Source organism: Prionailurus viverrinus, chromosome C1 (genome assembly GCF_022837055.1).
Source record: "Prionailurus viverrinus isolate Anna chromosome C1, UM_Priviv_1.0, whole genome shotgun sequence".
Lineage (NCBI taxonomy): Eukaryota > Metazoa > Chordata > Mammalia > Carnivora > Felidae > Prionailurus > Prionailurus viverrinus.
In genome coordinates, this window is record NC_062568.1 from 112,477,760 (window position 1) to 112,497,727 (window position 19,968).

A 19,968-nucleotide genomic window follows, 5' to 3' on the forward strand; every position below is an offset into this window, starting at 1 on the left:
GAGTCGACATTTTTTAAAGTAAGCACAAATTGTACCTTACATTTTTATTGTTCAAAGTGTATTCCCGTCTACCATCTGAAGTGACTCTCACCAGTATATGTGAGATAAACACAATAATATATCAGTTTCACCAGATAGAGAAATTGAGACTTGAAGAAGCTAAGTGACTTTTTCAAGATGATACTGAGGTTGGGATAGCTGAGATCAGAATTCTGTCTGAAGTGCTACTGTGCCACTTGCCTTTAACCCGTGTGCTTATCACGCTAATTTAGGATTCTTCAGCAGTGGATGTAAAATTATGTACCAACAATACCATTTAAACTTCAAATATAAGTTATTTGTATTTTAAATGATATCATATATCTATTAATGAAAGCTTACATTTTATTTACCCAGTAAATTAGTTCTCCACAGAACTTTCATATTTGTTGTCTTGTTTAATCCCTATAAAAACTGCAAGGAAGGCAGCAAAGGTATCATGCCCATTTTATAACTGAGGAAACTGAGGCCAGAGAAGTTAAGGACAAGGTGGGCAGAGCCAGGATTGAAATCTGTCTTTTAATTCTAAACCTAAAGCTTCCCCCCCCCCTTTTTAAAAAATGTATTTATTTATTTTGAGAGAGAGAGAGGGAGCATAAGTGGGGAGGGGCAGAGAGAGAGGGAGAAGAGAGAATCCCAAGCAGACTCCACACTGCCAGCACGGAGCCTGACGTGGGGCTCAAACCCACCAACTGTGAGACCATGACCTGAGCCGAAATCAAGAATCGAATGCTTAAGTGACTGACCCACCCAGGTGCCCCAACCTTTTTCCCTTCTAATATGCTGTTTTAAGACATATGAGAACATCTGTTCTACAAGTAATAAAATATATTTTCAAATACCTAATGAAATGAAATTAACTCCGTCAGCAAAATTTTCTGAATATCTACTAAGTCCCTGGTACGTTCCAGGCCTTCTTCAATCCCAAGTGCCTGCTATTGCCGAGTCTGGCCTGTCTTGTACCATTTGTCAGTTTCTGGCAGATTGATTCTGTGTTAGATGGTGCCAGCTTTCCTGGAGGAGGTAATTCAAAGCCCATTCAGTTCAGGCCCCACACATCTTCCATCAAAGGATTGAAAGCTGCATCTCCTCATGAGGACCGGTGTGTTTAAATGGGAAAGAATAGGAGACATACTTAGGGAACACTCTCACTCACAGCCCTTCAAGTCATGGGCAATGGATAGGAGCTTCCTATGTGATTATAAAACCCCCAGTTGTCCAGGTAGAGAGGACAGCACACATAATTCCCCAAGAATGTTGCAGCCAGGTGACTATGGGCTTCCTGCAGATTGTACCTATGTCTCTAGAGACATAGATGTAGTACTGCTAAGACTGTTCCTTCATCTTAAAATTTGCTTGTCTTACTTCACATTCCAAATGACTGAATAAATAAGGTCCAGTCACTCATGAAACACTTACTGAATATATGCCATGCTGTGCTAACCTGTGCAGGTGTGCAAATAAGCTAGGATTTGTGTTTTTGTTTTCGGTGGGAACTTTCTAGAAACACTTGTAGTAACACTTTCACCACAGGAAACACTCCAATATCAGGAATATGACATTTGAATTATTCATTGATTATATATATATATATATATATATTTTTTTTTTTAAATGAACGTTGACCATGTGGCAGGTATTTAGCTGACCACTCAGCACAGAATTGGGAGCAAATGTAGTCATGCTTTCTGTAGTATAGTTAATGTTTTGGGAGGGGCAAGCCTTTTGGTATCCTATGAATCATATAATATAGGAGGTTATCCATACTGTCTTGTTGCAGGGCAGTTCTGCATAAAAGGGTGGGGATTAGTGACTTAAAAACGTGTTTTGCCTTCACATTGTTTCTAAGAACCCAATAAATGCTTGCTGACTGACTGATCAAAACTTCATACTAAGTTACATGAAGCCACACTAGTGCCATCTTTTTTGTTTCATTTCTAGACAGTACTAGATAAGTGAACATGTAGAGAATAGGTTTAGAACATTTGAGACCATAAGACATGGGTATAAAGGACACCTTAAGTGCCTAGAGTCTCATCCAACTTTGCCCCCTTTTCCTAAATCAACTTGATGATTTTCTTAACCCTCTCAAAGACCCAGATTTCTGAGATGATGAGGTTGAAGGTGGGTCTGCTCTTCATAGACTGGTTGGTTATGTTCTGCAGGGAAAGGGGCAGTCACTTGCCAGCAGCAATTTTTCATCATTTCCTCACGGCGTGCAGTTCCGAGGCCTGTAGAAAGCTGTGCGTGACCCAGGCCTTTCTGTAAGTCAGCTAATGATCGCCCAATCCACTGGAGAAAATTGATTGTGTCAAAGCTCATGAAGAGCTATGGGCTGATCAATGTCTCAGTGAAGTCAAGTTTCACACAGAACTGCCCAAAGCTGGAATTAAATGTCAGGTACAATTTAACACTGACGCCCTAGTAGTGTCTTTGGAGAGGGAGCCTCACAGCTCATTCTGCACGTCAGATTAACTCCCCCATGGCGGGCTCCCTTGGCTAAGTGATCAGGGTCTGGCAGGTTGCCACACCACAAGTTTCTCTGTAAGATCTGCAAAAGTGGGAACTTGGTGCTCAGGCTGCTCTGTAGCCGTACATCCTGTCAAAGCTAGAAGGGAAATGTCTTGGGGAAGAAAGGAGAGAGGTGTTGGGTGTCAGGCCTGATTTAAGTAAGGCCATGGCATTGAGTGGGGAGCTGTAAGTGGAACTTTCTGGAAAGAACCCTGTTGGCAAGAAGGCTAAAAGGGGAGCTAGAGGAGGGCTGCTTTGTGCCATGTTATGACCAGGCTTCAGGACCTTTGTGATTTACTTCTGCTTAGCTTCTTGCACTAATAGCCTGCTAATGTTCTTTACATGGCTTCCAATCAAGTCAAAGAGGTAGTTTGATCTACAAAAGCCACGTCTCCCCTGTAGCTTTGCTTTCTTTTTTCTCTTTCCTCTCTCCTCCATATATCAAATCCTACCATCCTTCAATGCCCAGATCAAATGTCCATTTCTTCATGAATCTTCCAATGATTCCTCCAGCTTAAAGGATTTTCTCATCTGAAATCCTGCAGAATCTAACTCTATCATCTTTTATGCCATTTTAAATTTCCATTCTCTATTAGATGATGATTTGAGAATAGGATCCAGGTCTGATTTATTTCCCTGTCCCCAAATTTCTACACAATATTTTCATTACTTCTAAAATGTATAATACTCTTTAATAATGGGTTTATGATACTGAATTTCTATGTATTTCTTTTATAACTGTTGTCAGTCAGTTTAGGCTGTTATAACATATCACCATAGGCAGGGTGGCTTATAAACAACAGAAATTCATTTCTCACTGCACTGGAGACTAGAAATCCAAGATCATGGTGCCAGTATGGTCAGGTTCTGGTTAGAGCCTTCTTCAGGATTGCAGATGGCTGACTTCTTGTTGTATCCTCACATGATGGAGTGAGCTAGCTCTCTGGCCTCTTCTTATAAGGGCATTAATCCCATTCATGAGGGCTCCACCTCCTGACCTAACCACCTCCTGAAGGTCCCACCTCCAAATATCATAACATTGGGATTAAGGTTTCAATATATGGGTTTTGGGGGAGACACATCTGGTGCACTGTAGAGCCAAAGTCCCAAGTTGCCCAATTGAGAGCATCTGTCCTGTCATTCTGATTAAGCTTCTTCTCCATATTTACGGCCAATATCTGGTTTGTAAATGAGAGACTTTGTTCTTTTTGATTACTTGTGGATGAGGTGAGACCACATGGCTTATTTTAGAATCAATCTTGTATTTCTAATAAATTCAGCTTCTTCTAGGGTCATGTTCAGTTTCTCTGTCAGCATATTTAATGTTGATACACTGGTAGATGCAATCAAAGGTCTCAAATATGAAAAGAGAAGCGTTTTCAAGGAAATCCTCAAGACCAACCAGCAAGAAGTCCATAAGCACCTACTCACATCTCCTCCTTCAACAAACTGAAATAGGGTCTTTATATGTGAAAGACTCTCACTGAACAACTTTGATGGTCTTTTAGTCCCTGCTTGTATTTTCCAACATGTTTGTTATGACTGCTGTAGTCAAACAGTGGAGAATATAGGCACACATGGTCTGAATTGTTTTAAGATATTGTGGCTGGTAAAGAAAAGACTAATAATATTATTAACTGCTTTGGGGCTAATCAAAGAACAAAGAGACCAGTGAATGGACCATATTCACTGACGATGAGACAAGAGTAGGCGAATGACAGAATTTTTATCTATGTTTCCTCTTCATCATGTGAGGCCTTCCATGACTGCATTAGAATTTCAGAGGACTGTTTTCTTCAGCGTGAACTCAAAGCATTTCTATCCATTACTGAAACATACTCTGAAAAAGTAAAGATTTCCTGCCATTGCTAAGTAATTGCTACAGTCATATTGGAATTTTGCATACCTGAGAGCTTGTCTATAATAATGCTGCTTAAAATCCTGTTCAAAGCTAGGTTGCCAAACAGCATCCATCTGTCTCTCGTTGACTGCATTTACTTTGTAGTTTTTTGATCTTCGAAAATCTTTACAATTAGTTCCATTTCTGCCTGAAGTTGTCTCAGTTGTGCAACAACTGTGTTGTTTTTTCTTTTTTCCAAAGCATGAAGATACTATCAAAATAAAGGTTTTGTGAGATCCACAGCAGAGTTTACCACATTAGCAACACTAAAAAGATCCGATTTCCCTCATAATACTTATTTTTCATTGTATATCTTCCTCATTAAAAGAAAGCAGAAAATCTAGATCCCCATCCAAATGATGTACAAGGTGAGAAGTCAGGTTCTACTCCACCATCTTGCTTTAAAAAAAAAAAAAAAAAAGGTCTGCTTCATTTTTGTCTTTATTACTTCATTCAACTCCTTCCTCAAAAGTGGTTTTCAATCAGTATTTGATTGATGCTTGGATGATGAGTGGTTATAAATTCTCAAAGTTCTCTTCCTCAATATGTGGAATCCATAGGACTGAACTGATCCTAGATTGGCCTGAACATGTAGAAGCTGAAGGCACAAGAAAGGCAAGTACTCACACCCTACAAAAGCACCTCATTTGTTAGTATCTATCAAAGCAGGGAGGGATGAGCAGTTAAAGTAGCACAGACTATGTTTGTGCCTACTCAATCTGTTTAGCAGTTTACCTACTACCAACAGCACAAACATTCAGGACAAACTGATTTTGCTTGCGTTAATTAGCATCAATTATAAACTATTTGCATTTGAGTTAGAGCATTGTTATTTTAAACCTTTGAGCAGTGAAAGAAAAGGAAGAAGGATTGAGAATAAAGTGAAAGACAGGAAGTTGAAAGAAAAGGAAAAGAGGATCATGAGACCAGCAGTGAGATACTTAAACTGAAATTTTGGCTTTATCTCTGATTTGTGGTGTGACCATACACAAATTCTGTAACCTCTCTGAGTCTAGCTTTCTTTTCTAAGAATTGGCAAAAATAACCACCTGGTAGGCTTGTTGTAAAGACTAAGTTAGTTTCTGTTTATAAAATGTCTACATACTGGCACCAGGTATGTAGGCTCAAAAGTGATAACTATTTACTGAATAGGTGAGTTTTTGGATACAGCTATGTGTATGTGTACATTGGCCATTCATTTTTCAATTTTGAGACTAACACAATTTTCAGTAATTTCATGAGAAAACTCTCATGATCTTAGGAAAAGAGAATGTCTAACTTGTGTAGACAAGCCCGATGAAAGATTTTCATTGCACACAATAGCAATCAACATTTAATTTACACTTAAGTCTCCAGGGATAGGTCTAAATATTTACATGCATTATTTTATTTAATCCTTTACAATGACACCAAGAGGTAGGTAGTATTAACCAATCCAATCTTCCAGCTTAAAAACCCAAAATTCAGAGAGATTATGTTTCTTGTCTGGAGTCAGCAACTAGGTCTGGAAAGGGAATACAAAGATCTCTAACCTCACAGCTGGATCTCTTATAAAAGAAACTCAGGGTATACCTTCTAAGCTTACAATTAAGGCTCCTTACTTACATTTACACATTGTTTAGCAGTTTACAAAGAGATTTCATACAATTCTTACTTGGTCCTTCTAGAGACCATTTTAGGGAGTCACCCTACTCTTAAGAATCAGTCAGCCATTCACGAAGTAAGACCTAGAGACAGAGATCTGTTCAGGTAGCATAGCTGGGAGGCAGCAGACCTGAACTCAAATGCTGAACTTCCAACTCCAAGTCTGGGGCTCTTTTTATTGCCCCACAGCTGTTAATGGGTTTTAGAACATGCACCTAGCTTGGAATTTATTTTGAAGCCTTGAAGCATAATTTTCAATTAATGTTAATGCAACAAACTTCAGTTCCTTGCTTGCTGTCTCAGGTTTGGGATTATGAGGGACAGGTGTAAAGAGACTTTAGCTCTGGAGAGGAACTCTCTGCACTGGATCCTAATCACCATGGACAATTGCCATGAACACTTTCTCCTTTTCCTGCTGGCACCTGCGGGAGAGCCTACTTTCTGAAGCCCACTTATGCTGGCAAAGAATCTACAGGAATTCTTTGTAAAAATGTGCAGTTGTTACTCCCTTAGGTTAAGATTTTTATTGCTTAAAAGTTTTCACTGTGAATAGTTATATGAAAGGCTTTAAAAAAATGTATATATATATGTACCATTTAGAGAATAATGATAAAGCAAACATCTCGCAATCACCTCTCAATTTAAAAACTAGAACTTTTACCAGTGAATTTTCAAAAGCCCCTTCAATGCCCCTTCCTGATCACACTCTAGAAATAGTCACTATCTTGAATTTTGTGTTACTATTTTCTTGCTTTCACATAATTTTATCACCTAGATAAGAATCTCCATGAGGCAGATCCTTTAGTTTTGCCTGGTTTCAAATTTTATATGAACTGTATCATATTGCGTGTGTTCTTTGCTATTTGCTTCTCTCTAAAATCTTTGCTTCTGAGATTGACCCACGTTAATGCAATGGATAATTTATTTCAACTATTACATAGAGCTCCATTTTATGAACATGCCACGATTTATTTATCCATTCTATTGTTTATAGAAATTTGGGTTTTTCCTTTTTGTTACTATGAACAATGTTGTTTTGGACATTTGTACACGTGTCTTCACAAACACATGTATAAGAATTTATCTCCAGGATATATACATATGTAGGACTTGAATTTCTAGTCACAAAGTATAAGTATGTTCAGATTCACTAGATAATGTCAAACGTTTTCAAAGTGGTTGTATCAATTTATACTACCTCTTCTAATAAGGAAGAATTGGTTTACATCCTTGCTGCCTCTTGGTGCTTTCAACTTTTCAAATTTTTGTTGATCTGGGGTTGGGGGGGGGGTGGAGGGTGGATAAAATCTGATATCACTGTGGTGTTTTAATTTGCATCTTTTCTGATGATTAATGAAGTTGAATATCTTGATATATTTAAGGATCATTTGCGTTTTCTAATCCATGAAATTCTGATTCATGTTTTTTACTCATTTTTTAATGAGTTGATCACCATTTTCTTTTAGTTCTTCAAATATTCTGATTATTAATATTTCACCCACTTTATGTGCCACAAATACTGTTTTCTAGCAAAAAGATACTAGTTTTTAGCTGTATCTATCTATCAATACCTAAACCAATGGTTATCCTGTTCCTACTTTTATATGATGTGACTAAAACTCTTGCTTTTTCTGATCTGCTACCTGATTTACATGATCACGTTCAGTAGGGACCTTCCAGTTCCCTGTTTTGTTACACTGGTTCCGGGACTTCAGAAGTGGTGTGGGCTACCAACAGAACATGGATCCTGGAACTCAGTTTGGATAGGTTTGTATTCAGTGTCTGCCATTAATTGCTTGTTATTGGACGTTGGGCAGGTTCTCATTTTGTACCTAATGTGCCAATTAAATGTACTTTAGGGGCACCTGGGTGGCTCAATCGGTTAAGCATCTGATCTTGGCTCAGGTCATGATCTCGCGGTCTGTGAGTTCGAGCCCTGCGTTGGGCTCTGTGCTGACAGCTCAGAGCCTGGACCCTGCTTTGGATTCTGTGTCTCCCTCTCTGTCCTTCCACTGCTCATGCTGTCTCTGTCAAAAACGAATAAATTTTTTAAAAATGTACTTTAAAGGGATGTTGTGTCCTAGTGCTATATTTTATAGTTGGTGAAGTTGATAGGTGCTCAAACAATATTTGGTGTTTAGATTTGCCTTAAGTTCACTGGCATAGGCAGATGTGATACCTCTCATGTAAATGGAAGAGTCAGTGCATTTGATGAAAATTGTAAGATCTATGCCATTTTTGTAATTGAGAATTTTCAGACCCACTGGAAACAAATTCAGAAATGAAGTCCCATGAGGGATCTTAAATGAATAGGGCACAGTCTTCTCCATTAAGATATGGCTATTTTAAACTGGATATTTGGAGAAATAGAAGGTAAAATTTTAGATATTTAAGCCTTTTTCCACCCTCTGCATAACTGGACACAGGAAATTGCCTTGAAGCAGAGGCTCTGGGTTGAAGAAGTCACTGAAATTGTTCCTCTTAATTATAAAACTTTATTGCCGATATGTGCTGTTACTTTTTTCTATATTATTTCCTGTGTTGCAAATGCTGCCCTCCCCACATAGAAGACAGAGTTCTGGGAGAGGGTGGCTTTGGGAGTCATCCTCCACTTCTCATTTCCCTTATCCTCATCTATCTGGACTCTGACCAAATCCTCTCTGCTCTCCTTTCACTGTTTCTCATTTAGTTCACTCCACTGTATGCTTGCTGTCACTGCTTTAGTCCTGTCTTTCTCACCTTACTGGAAAACTGGAATAGAATCCTAACAGGTCTCCCTTCCTCCATCATCACGCCTCCTCCAATTCATCCTTTTTTAAAAAAATTTTTTAAAGTTTATTTTTTATTTTTGAGACAGAGAGAGACAGAGCATGAACGGGGGAGGGGCAGAGAGAGAGGGAGACACAGAATCAGAAGCAGGCTCCAGGCTCCGCGCCATCAGCCCAGAGCCCGATGCGGGGATCTAACTCACAGACCGCGAGATCGTGACCTGAGTCGAAGTCGGACGCTTAACCGACTGAGCAACCCAGGCGCCCCTCCTCCAATTCATCCTTTATCTTGCTGCCAGAGTATGTTTTCAAATAGAAATCTCATTACATCACCTCCTTGTTTAAAGCCTTTTATGGCTCCCGTGGCCCCCAGAAAAAGGTCTTGTGTTCTTAGGATGGCACATGAGACCAGCTTTTCCCTGATGCTTCCTCACGCTCCATGTCAAACCTGTCTACTGATGGTCTCTGGCGATGCCCTATGGTTTCATGCCCTGTTTTCTGGTTTATACTCTCCTCACCACCTTGTAGGCCATTTACCACCTTGCTTGCCTGCTCATTCAACACTTAGCCCAAGTGCCAACTCTTCTATGAAACTGCTCCTGGATCTTTCAGATCACATTGACAATTCCTTTTTGGTCCATTTCACTGTGTAGATATTTCTATTCAAATAAGTCTTACTTGAGTATACTTTGTCTTCCCATTCACTAGATGGTGAACTTCTTAAGGGCAGAAGCCTTACCTCCTCATTCATTAGTGTATCCCTTGCCATTAATGTGGTACCCAGAACATGGGAAATGCTCAACATATATTTGTGGGTATATGGATGGATAGGATGAATGCAGGTTTAAAGGGGAAAGTGGCTTTTGAGCTGATATTTAAGGATACATAGTATTTCAATGGCTGGAGGGATTTCAAATGGAGTGTGGAAATCCCTGGAGGCAGTGCAGTTCAGGGTGGATGTGAGTTATTAGTGAACCTATAAAGAGAAATAAGAACTATGGATTCAGGTTAGGTGCCAGAGGGCTGTAAATGACAAATTTGTAAGTTTGAACTTTATTTGGAAAGGATAGCCCTTTAGAAAAGATTTTTGAGGTGAAAACAACTGATTCAAACTTTATACTCTAAAAAGAGTTGTCTGGAGCTTTATATAAATTGACTTTGACAAGTAAGAGACAGGAGGCAGGCAGATAAGTAATCATGCTGTTGCAAGAGCCCAAGCAAGAGGTAACGAGGTCCAAACTTTCTATCTTTACATCTGACACAGGGCTTAGCAGAGCTCCTTGCTCATGGTAAGTGCAGATGAATGTCTTGTCCAAATAAAAGGATGAAAAATGAATGAAATTAATGTAATAGAGTCGACGTTTAGGTGTGAGGCAGTCTAATAATGGCCTGTTGTTCTTATTGGTAGAGAGAGAGAGAGAGACTGGCTGAGGGACCAATCACAGTTTGCTGTGGCACAGAGAGATTAGAAAAGCCTGCCTTCCTTGTTGCTAAGTCTGGCTTCATGAAAATATGTCAGCGTCTCCTGTTTCCAACCAGTTAGCTCCACTACAAAGATGCACTTGGTCAAGCTGGAGGAGGGCACCAACTTTATGACTAGTCAAAGAAGAACCAATCACAGCCAGCATTTATTGGGAACTTAAGGTACCAGAAATAGTTTTGTGAATTTTAATGTTTTATCTCATTTAGTCCTCATTGCAATACTCTGAGGATTGTACGATTATTTTCCTGACTTAACAAATGAAGAAACCAAAGCATATAAAGGTTGAATATTTTTCCTAAGGTTGCGGAGTTGAGATTTGAATTAGGTAGTCTAACTTCAATCCCACTCTTAATGCTAAAAAAGACAGATGGTGAAAATGTGATTGAAGCCTTCATAGCTTGGTACTAAGAAGCTTTTGAAATATTAACCATTTCCCTTTTCCTCTGATTCTCCAGTCCAGCCAGTCACCATATCATTTCTCACTCTTTTCCACCTCGGGTCTTTCATGAATTTTGTTTTGATGGGTTATGAGTACCCTGCTGTTTCCTTCTGGTTATTTCATGTTGAGTTCTCCAAGAAGCCTCTTCTGACTAGCTCCTGACCATTCTGGTCCCTAACTTGTTCTGTCCTCAAAGTTTATAGGAAGCAGGATGGCAGAGGCACTAAAGTAGCTTGGCTTTGGTGCCAGACAAAGCTGTGTTTAGATCACATTTGCCATTTATTAACCATGTGACAAAATATTTAACCTCAACACACCATTTCATAACTTATAAAGTGGGAATAATATTTACCATGCAGTTTTCTGTGAGCTATTAGTGAACCTATAAAGAGAAATAAGAACTGTGGATTTATTTAAATAAGATGATGCACGTTTAGTGCCCAGTACAGAGTGGGAGCTCCCTCCAACCTCTCCCATGGCTCACATACTCACTGCATTGTTTAAAAAAATGTTTCCTGTGGGCCTCCTATGTGAGGATAATACTAGGCATAAAACAGGGATGATATTGGTCATAGGAAGGCTATGTCTTTCACAACCTAGGATACTTCCCTCCTAGATACTGTGTAGATGTACTTGCAAAGAATTTTCTTTCTTGAACCTCTTTTCTCATTTCATGAAGGGAAAAAAAGACCAGGTAGCTTGTTGAAGACAGGTGTTTGTTTTTTTGTTTGTTTGAATCAAATGAAACACCAAGTACAAAAAATAGCAGTCCCTTTTCCCATTCTTATGTCTTAATTCCAACCACTTTCAGTCCTTTTCATTGTTTGTACTGTTATTTACTTCCAAATGTCCTTTCACTGCTATTTCTTAGTTTATTAGTATTTTACATTACCTATTGACTCCCTCTGGTAACGAGACTATAATCTCTTTCACACACCTCCTCTACTTTCTTCCCTCCCATTCTTCCATTATAGTGATATTATAATTTTTGGCTAAATCAATATTTGGAATTATGGTATCATGATAATATAAGTATTGTTTACTATGGAGCCAGGTCGTCTACTGAATTATATTTTCTTTGTATACAAAAGTTTGATTTCCTGGAGTTAACAGGTGCTTTTTGAAAAACAAACTTTTGATTTTGGAATAATTTTAGATTTCCAGAAAAGTTGCAAAGATAGTAAAGAGTGTTTCTCTATACCTTTCACCTGGTTTCCACTAATATCATCTTAAATTATCCTGGTACACTGTCAGTACTAAAAAACCAACATTGGCACATTACTAATAACTCCAAACTTTATTAGGGTTTCAACAGTTTTTCCACTATTGTCTTTTTTCAGTTCCAGAATTCCATCCGAGGTACCACATAGCATTGTTGTCATGTACCTTTACTTCCATCATGTCTGTTACAGCTTCTCAGTCTTTCCTTGCTTTTCATGACCTTGACAGTTTTGAGAAGTATGGGTTAGATGTTTTATAAAATGTCCCTCAATATGGATTTGGTTAAATTTTAAAGGTTGGAGTTGTGGGTTTTTGAGACAAACAGATTCAGAGATAGAGTGCCCTTTTCGTCATATTAATGGATACATAACACATCAACATGAATTACCACTGGTGGTGCTAACCTCGATCACCTGCCCAAGGAAGTATTTACCAGTATTTTCCAGTATGAAGTTACTATCCCTGCTCTCTATAATCCACTCTTTGGAAGTAAATCACAAGGTTTGGCTCATATTCACAGAGGGGTGTAACTAGGCTTCATCTCTTGAAACTAGGCTTTATCTTCTTGAGGGAGATATCTACATAAGTTATTCAGGTTTTTTTTCTTAAAGAAGACCTGTCTCTTCTATTTATTTACTTATTTATTTACATCAGGATGAATTCATAGGTATTTATTTTATATGTTAGATTATATCATATACTGGGTTATTTGTTTTGTTGTTCAAATCATTCCAACTTTGGCCATTGGGAGGATTTCTTTCAGGCTGACTCCTGCATCCCTTTGACATGATCCCATGCTTATGTTTTTTGAGTACTTTCCTACTTCCTGGCACTACAAAATGCTTAAGTCTCTTCTTATATAATTTTCCCTTCTTGGCCTTAGCATCAGCCATTTCTCTAAGAGTTTCAGTTCCTTTTAACGGGGAATGGTATTTAGAAATCATTACCTGAATATGGGTTGTTTTATTTATTTATTAATTTTTTTTAACGTTTATTTATTTTCGAGACAGGGAGAGACAGAGCATGAACAGGGGAGGGTCAGAGAGAGGGAGACACAGAATATGAAGGAGACTCCAGGCTCTGAGCTGTCAGCACAGAGCCCGACGCGTGGCTAGAACTCACGGACCGCAAGATCATGACCTGAGCCGAAGTTGGCCGCCTAACCGACTGAGCCACCCAGGCGCCCCTGGGTTGTTTTATTTGTATTGCTTGGTTTTCTATGTGTCTATCACTGATTTTTCCTAAGTGCTCCAGTGGATCTGCCAACTGCTTTTTATTTACAAAAGCTGAAACAACCATATAAGCTGTCAGTTCCATTTCCGCTGAGATACCAGTCTCCTAGAGTCATCTATCCTCTTGATTACACTTGCCCTTTATTCCAGGCCTGCTTCACTGCTGTCTTCCTGGACTTTCCTCCTCTGTCAAATAGGACTTTTCTTTGTTATTAAATTGTAATAGAACTTCCATATCCTGGATCCCAAATCTCACTTTGTTTTGGTTTGACTGGAGTGTGCATTCATATGCTGGATAGCATACTTGGTAGATATACCTCAAAAAGTATGGAGGAGATCAAAGTTTTGACCTATAGGTCTGAAAACATGTTTATTCTATCCTCACATGAGATGGATAGATTGGTTGTACATCTGAGTGTTTAAGGCACTATTGTATTATTACATTTTCCTCTATCTCTAGCAGTTGTTGAACTAAAGTCATTGCAGTATTCATGTAGCTTTTTTTCCTCTGCCAATGCTTCTGAATTTTCTTGATTACATGCATTTTTCATTCATAGCATTGGGGTTTTTTTTCTATCTATAATAAAGCACAGATGGAGTGTTCTAACCTAGAGGCTCATGTCTTTCAGTTTAAGAAGTTATATATTTTTGATGAAGGGGGCCAAGATGGTGGAGCAACATGAAGTTTTTTGTGTCTCTTGTCACTGAAATGCAGCTAGATGAACACCAAACCATCATGAACACCTAGAAAATTGATTTGAGGATTAACACAGCAATCTGCATAACTTGAACCACAGAACTCAGCATGTACACAGCTCAGCGAGGTGAACTTGGGGAAAAAGAAGCCACAGAGGGTAGGGAGCTATTTTTGCTTGCATAGAGAGGATGGAGACAGGGAGGGGGGAAGTATAGGAAAAGTGCCCCCCTCAAAAGGAGCTGGAGAGAAAGAGAAAGAGTGGAAATACCCATAAGGGACTTAACAAGCAAGGGAGAAAGGAGAAAGGAGAAAGGAGAAAGGAGAAAGGAGAAAGGAGAGGGTTTGGATACCCTTAAGACTCTATGAACAGGGGAGTGCAGAGTCTGAAACTCTGCAGCTCAATACCTGGTGGAGCTCTGGTGGGAAGGGCGAATTTCCAGGAGCATACAGTGAGGTCTGAGGGGCCCTCAGGTCACATGGAGACAGGCGGTTCCCCTGATGAGAGGACATCTGATAGAGGCTGTGCAGCTTCCCCACAGGCAAAGGTCACAGCGGACCTCGGAGAACAGCCACATTTGCTGGTGTTGGAATAAGGACATTAAGGGGCAGTGAAGCCTGGCACCAGATGTGTGTTGTCGTTTATCATAACCCCCCAAAATGCTCCTGCTACATAGTCCTGTGAACTTTTTCTGGGGTAGGCTGCCACCTGGCTGCAGTCTCTTGGCATCTGCAGCAGCTGGTCGTGTGAATGTTCCTGAGGGTGGGCCGGTATCCAGCCATTGCTTGGCAAGCCTCCCCAAGAGGGCCTGAGTGGGTCAGAGCCACAGGGCCCTCAGAAGCGAGGGGTTTGGAAACACAGACCCATCTGAGATAAAACTTGGGAGGGAGGTGCCGCCTGGCAGGCTGATGACTTCGTTGGGGACAGGGTAGAAGTGGGGAGTGGATTGAGGCCAGAGACAAAGGAGGGGTTCTTGATTGCCAGTCAGCAGGAGCACAGAGTTCTGATATCAGAGAACTGGGTAGCTAGGTGACGCCATTTTCACCCCTCCCATGCATGTGCATACACACCTACAAGCACCACAGTGACCCACCCCAGTAAGCTAAGCAGCAGCATCTAATGGAGAACAGAGCATCTACACCAAGCCCCATCCAGCTGCACCAACCACTCTCTTGACGAACACCACAAGTCTATCCACCTGCTTAGTTTATGTACTATAAAGTGCTTCATAGTTTGACTTCTAGGGGAAACTGGATGTAATTTCAATTATATTCCATTCTGTTCACTGATCTATCTATTTAATTTTTTCCCTTTTCGTTTCTTATTCATGAACAAAGAAAGAGAAAAAAATCATTATTTTCCATTTTTATAAAAAAAGATTTTTCTTCGGGGCGCCTGGGTGGTTCAGTTGGTTAAGCATCCCACTTCGGCTCAGGTCATGATCTCACGGTCTGTGAGTTCAAGCCCTGCGTCGGGCTCTGTGCTGATATTTCAGAGCCCAGAGCCTACTTCTGATTCTGTGTCTCCCTCTCTCTCTCTGCCCCTCCCCTGCTCATGCTCTGTCTCTCTCTGTCTCAAAAATAAATAAAACATTAAAAAAAATTTAAAAAAAAGATTTTTCTTAAAATTTTTCTACTATATTTTTTATTTTTTGTTAATTTTTTTCATTCTATTTTACTTTCATCATTTCATTTTGTTCTACTTTATTGTATTCATTTTTAAGTTTTCAAATGTTTTCCTTTTCTTTCTTTCTTTCTTTCTTTCTTTCTTTCTTTCTTTCTTCTCTCTCTTTTTTTTTTACTTGTTTTCTCAAATCTATCAGGCTTCTTTCAACAACCAGACCAAACACACCTAGGATCTAGCAACCTTTATTTGATTTTTTTGTACTGTTTTTAATTGTTTAATTTTAATTTTTATTCTGTTAATTCTTTTTCTTTCTGCAAAATGATAAAACAGTGGAATTCACCCCAAAAGAAAGAACAGGAAAAAATGACAACCAGGGACTTAATCAGCACAGATACAGGAAAGATATCTGAACCAGAATTTAGAATCACGATGTAAGTATACAAGCTGGGGTTGAAAAAAACATAGAATTCCTTTCTGCGGAGATAAAAGAAGTAAAATCTAGACAGAACAAAATTAAAAATGTTGTAACTGAGATGCAATCTCGAATGGCTGCCATGGCAGCAAGGATGGAGGCAGCAGAGCAGTGAATCAGTGATATAGAGGACAAACTTATGGAGAATAATGAAGCAGACAAAAAGAAGGAAACTAAGGCAAAAGAGCACAATATAAGAAATAGAGAACTCAGTGACTCATTAAAAAGCAATAACATCTGAATCATGGTCCCAGAAGATGAGAGAGAAAAAGGGGTGGAAGATTTATGTGAGTAAGTCACAGCACAAAACTTTCCTAACCTGGGGAAAGACACAGACTTCAACATCCAAGAAGCACAGAAAACTCCCATTAGATTCTACAAAAGCTGACCATCAACAAGGCATATCATAGTCAAATTCACAAAATACAAAGACAAGGAAAGAATCATGAAAACAGCAAGGGGGGAAAAAAGTCCTTAACCTACAAGGGAAGCAGGTCAGGTTCGCAGCAGACCTATCCACAGAAACTTGGGAGGCCAGAAAGGAGTGACAGGATATATTCAGTGTGCTGAATCAGAAAAATATGCAGCCAAGAATTCTTTATCGAGCAAGGTTGTTGTTCAAAATAGAAGAAGACATAAAAAGTTTCTGAGACAAACAGAAACAAAAGGAGTTTATAACCACTAAACCAGCCCTACAAGAAATTTTAAGGGGACTCTCTGAGGGGAGAAAAGATGAAACAAAACAAAAAAGACCAAAAGCAACAAAGATGAGAAAGGACGAGAGAACACCACCAGAAACTCCACCTCTACAGGCAACACAATGGCAATAAATTCATATCTTTCAATACTCACTCTAAATGTCAAGGACTAAACGCTCCAATCAAAAGACATAGCATAACAGAATGGATAAGAAAACAAGTTCCATCTATATGCTGTTTACAAGAGACCCGTTTTCCACCTAAAGATACCTTCAGATTGAAAGTAAGGGAATGGAGAATCATCTATCATGCTAACAGTCGCCAAAGGAAGCTGGAGTAGCCATGCCCTTATCAAACAATCTAGATTTTAAAATAAAGACTCTAACAAGAGATGAAGAAGGGTATTATGTCATAATTAAGGAGTCTATCCATCAAGAAGACCTTATAACTGTAAACATTTATGCCCCCAATGTCAACACCCAAATATAGAAATCAATTAATCACAAACATACAGAAACTCATTGATAATAATACCGTAATAGTAGGGGCCTTCAACACCCCATTTATGTCAAGGGACAGATTATTTAAACAGAAAATCAATAAGGAAACAATGACTTTGAATGACACACTGGATTGGATGGACTTAACAGATGTATTCAGAACATTTTGTCCTAAAGCAGCAGAATACACATTCATCTTGAGTGCACATGGAACTTTCCCCAGAATAGATCACATACTGGGATACAAATAAGCCCTCAAAAAGTAGAAAAAGATTGAGATCATACTGTGCATACTTTCAGACCACAACGCTACAAAACTCAAAATCAACCACAAGAAAAAATTGGGAAAGACAACAAATACTTGAAGACTAAAGAACATCCTACTAAAGAATGAATGGGCTAAGCAAGAAATCAAAGAGGAAATTAAAAAGTACATGGAAGCCAATGAAAATGATAACACCACAGCCCAAAACTTCTGGATGCAGCAAAGATGGTCATAAGAGGGAAGTATATAGCAATCCAGGCCTTCCTGAAAAAGGAAGAAAGGTCTCAGATACACAACCTAACCTTACACAGCAAATAAAAGAACAGCAAATAAAACCCCAAACCAGCAGAAGATGGGAAATAATAAAGATTAGAACAGAAATCAATGCCATTGAAATAAAAAAACAACAACAACACAAAACAACAAAAAACAGTAGAACAGATCAATGAAACCAGAAACTGTTTCTTTTAATGAATTAACAAAATTGATAAACCCCTGACCAGTTTGATCAAAATGAAAAAGTAAAGGACCCAAATAAATAAAATCAACAACGAAAGAGGAGAGATCACAACCAACACTGCATAAATGCAAACAATAGTAAGAGAATATTATGAGCAATTTTATGCCAATAAATTAAGCAATCTGGAAGAAATGGACAAATTCCTAGAAATGTGTAAACCACCAAAACTGAAACAAGAAGAAATACAAAATTTGAACAGACCCATAACCAGTAAAGAAATTGAATTAGTAATCAAAAATCTCCCAAAAAACAAGAGTCCAGGGCCAGATGGCTTTCCTGCGGAATTCTACCAAACATTTAAGGAAGAGTTAACACATATTTCTTTGAAGCTCTTCCAAAAAAAATAGAAATGGAAGAAAAACTTCCAAACTCTTTCTATGAAGTCAACATTACCTTGATTCCAAAACCAGATGAAGACCCCACTAAAAAGGAGAACTATAGACCAATTTCCCTGATGAACGTGGATGCAAAAACCCTCAACAAGGTAGTAGCCAACCGGATCCAACAATACATTAAAAGAATTATTCACAACAAAGTGGGATTTATACCTGGGATGCAGGGCTGGTTCAGTATCTGCAAAACAATCAATGTGAGACATCACATCAATAAAAGAAAGGAAAAGAACCACATTATCCTCTCAATAGATGCAGAGAAAGCATTTGACAAAATACAGCATCCTTTCTTGATAAAAACCCTCAAGAAAGTAGAGATAGAAGGATCATATCTCAAGATCATAAAAGCCATATATGAAAGACCCACCGCTAACATCATCCTCAATGGGGAAAAACTGAGAGCTTTCCCTCTAAGGTCAGGAACATGACAGGGATGTCCACTCTTGCCACTGTTGGAAGTCCTAACCTCAGCAGTCAAACAACACAAAGGAATAAAAGCCATCCAAATTGGCAAGGAGGAAGGCGAACTTTCACGTCTTTGTAGACAACATGATACTCTATGCAGAAAACCCAAAAGATTCCACCAAAAAATTGCTAGAACTGATCCATGAATTCAGCAAAGTCACAGGATAAAATTAACGCACAGAAATTGGTTGCATTTCTATACACCAATAATGACACAACAGAAAGAGAAGTCAAGGAGTCGATCCCATTTACAATTGCACCAAACACCATAAAATGCCTGAGAATAAACCTAACCAAAGAAGTGAAAAATGTATACATGGAAAATTATAGCAAGCTTATGAAAGAAATTGAAGACACAAAAAATGGAAAAATATTCCATGCTCATGTATTGGAAGAACAAATATTGTTATAATGTTGATACTACCCAAAGCAACCTACATATTTAATCTAATCCCTATAAAAATAACACCAGCATTCTTCACAGAGCTAGAACAAACAATCCTAAAATTTGTATGGAACCAGAAAAGACCACAAATAGCCAAAGCAATCCTGAAAAAGAAAACCAAAACTGGAGGCATCACAGTCCCAGACTTCAAGCTATACTACAAAGCTGTAATCATCAAGACAGTATGGTACTGGCACAAAAACAGACATTCACATCAGTGGAACAGAATATAGAACCCAGAAATGGGCCCACAAATGTATGGCTAACTTCTCTTTGACAAAGCAGTAAAGAATTTCCAATGGAATAAAGACAGTCTCTTAAGCAAATGGTGTTGGGAAAACTGGACAGTGACATGCAGAAAAATGAACTTGGATCACTTTCTTACACCATACAGAAAAATAAACTCAAAATGGATGAAAGACCCTAATGTAAGACAGGAAAGCCATCAAAACCATTGAGGAGAAGGCAGGCAAAAACTTCTTTGACCTCGGCTGCAGCAGCTTCTTATTCAACATGTGTCTTGTCTGGAGGTAAGGGAAACAAAAGCACCTTGGGACCTCATCAAGATTAAAAGCTTGTGCACAGTGAAGGAAACAATCAGCAAAACTAAAAGGCAACTAACGGAATGGGAGAAGATATTTGCAAATGACATA

The 19,968-nt window shown here is 38.9% G+C and overlaps 1 pseudogene; it reads right to left on the minus strand.

Moving 5' to 3' along the window:
• Nucleotides 1-2,127: 2,127 nt before the first annotated feature.
• Nucleotides 2,128-19,968, minus strand: part of LOC125171681 (eukaryotic translation initiation factor 3 subunit E-like) — a 33,397-nt pseudogene continuing 15,556 nt past the window's right edge.